The sequence below is a fragment of the Myotis davidii genome, unplaced genomic scaffold (genome assembly GCF_000327345.1).
Source record: "Myotis davidii unplaced genomic scaffold, ASM32734v1 scaffold104, whole genome shotgun sequence".
Lineage (NCBI taxonomy): Eukaryota > Metazoa > Chordata > Mammalia > Chiroptera > Vespertilionidae > Myotis > Myotis davidii.
Genome location: NW_006296625.1, coordinates 3,373,102 through 3,375,294, shown reverse-complemented (window position 1 = coordinate 3,375,294; position 2,193 = coordinate 3,373,102). Strand labels below are relative to the sequence as shown.

The window sequence follows — 2,193 nt, the reverse complement described above, 5'->3', positions numbered from 1 at the left end:
ACGGGCATGTGCCCTTGGCCGGAACTGAACCTGGGACCCCCTAGTCCACAGGCCGAGGCTCTATCCACTGAGCCAAACTGGCCAGGGCACCTTTCATTTATTCTTGTTAAAAGGTGAGCATTATCCCCAAGAGGCTCTCTACGAAGCAAACATACTGAAGGCTGGAGTGACAAATACTAGTGTATAAACATCATTATTCTTTTTTCTCTGCAACTCCAGTGACAATTCCAATAATGACCGTGTGCTCTGAGTAGGAAGAGCAGATCCATATCACAAAATAAGAGCCATCACCTGTTATGTCACCATTACCTTCAAAGATTATCCTTTAAAAATTATACCTGTGATAATTATAATGTCTTATATTTTATTAGCTAGGGTATTAAAAATTGAGTACTAGCTAAAAGTAATTTAGAGTTGGTCTGAAGAGCTGGAATAAGATACCAAAAAGGATAGAAAAAAAGCATTAAAGAGTTAAGACAAATGCTTAAGACTGCCTTCCATGGTCATTCATTATGCTGGCTTATGTATTTAGCCATCTACTTTGTACCACATATTGCTAGGTGCTAGGGATATAATGACGGGCAAATAGAGACATGGTCTGGTCTCATGGAGCTTTATAATAGGAAAACACGCACTTGGCATAGAGCAGTAAACAGATTGGCAAAAATCCCTGCCCTCCAGGATCTTAAAATCTAGGTGGGGGTAAGGGAGTGATGCAGATGTATCAAATTTGCCTTCTAAAAAGACTACTCTTTCATCTGGCCAGGCCCTAGCCCTGCTGATCAAAAGAATGTTATGTGCACCCTTGGCACACAAGCTTTAAACTGGCAACTTCTCTCATCTGTATCAGTGTGTCTTAAGGCTATTAGCTTCCCTGGTGGCCAGACACTGTGAGAGAACTGGGCACCACATAACAGTTGGCTGTTGCTGATGTTGTGTATACCTAGTACAATCTTTCACTGAGCATTTCAATCCAAAAAAAACTTATTTATGCACCAAAATTCCCAAAAATATTTCAGACGGATTCCCTTTAGTCACTAAGTTACCTTTTAAAATGCCTTCCTAGAAAATATTTTCAAGTTAATCTCATTCAGCTAGTTTACAAAGTATGGGAATTATTGAATTTACATAATACTATATTATGCATTCATTAAATATTAGTATTGGCCCTGGCAGGGCAGCTCAGTTGGTTAGAGCGTTGCCAATATTCCAAATATTAATAAGTTTATGATATAGTTATTAAATATTAAAAATATTTTATACAATGACTTCAAAAGTGATACTCTCAGGAATAAACTCCAAATATGTACAATATGAATTGTGAGAACTGGTTATATGATCTTACTAGATTTTCAGAGAAGAAATCATAAACTATATTTCAGATATAAATTCCTCCATAAACTATTACTACAAAACAGATATGAATTTAGACATAATTCAAATAATTTATGTAGACAATGTATACTAATATAACCTGGCCAAAATGTAGACCATTTAGAGAAAGCCCTCTATTCTTCAGAATCTAAACATACCAGTTTACTTCAGAAGCTCAAAATTTTTCTTACAGATGTTAAAAAAAATTACCAGAATATAATAGCAAGATTTTACCCAGGTCATTTAAATTTTCCATACACTGTGACCAATCATTTATTATATCCAGAACTTAACTAGTTTTGTAATTACTACTAGATTTAAAAGTTATTCCTTAAATTTTCTGGTCTTTTACAAAAGGAATTTGTAAAGACTATAAATTTTAATTCACTTTCTCCACCAACAAACAATATTGATCTCCCCGTAAGTGTTTAATGAAAAGAAACCAAGTTGTTCTTCAAATCAAAGGGTCTTTTCTCCAGAGGATCCCGCCTGTGTAAAATAGCCCACTCCACTCAAATTGCAACACCCTGCAGCATAAATTGAAGCTTTGGGCTAATGGTATGCAGAGTTTTCAGAGATTAAAAGATGTACAAAACCACAATCTAGATGGTACACTATAATTAATCAAGGTGATAAGATGTCTGAACAATCCTTAATCTTTTAAACACATCTGAGACATCTATGGCATTTTAACTCTCCTAAAATATCCCAAAACAGAAGTTAAAGATTTTCATCTACAATCAGCAGGATCATTTTACAGAGGTGACCTCAAAGGCCAATCCAATTCAGGCAACATAATTCTTCTGAGAGAGAACTTGT

The 2,193-nt window shown here is 35.4% G+C and overlaps 1 protein-coding gene across 10 annotated transcripts in view; it reads right to left on the bottom strand.

The window, feature by feature from the left end:
• MYO6 (myosin VI) overlaps nucleotides 1–2,193 on the bottom strand; it is a 145,651-nt gene that overhangs the window by 95,411 nt on the left and 48,047 nt on the right. The gene's annotated exons all lie outside the window — the stretch shown is intronic.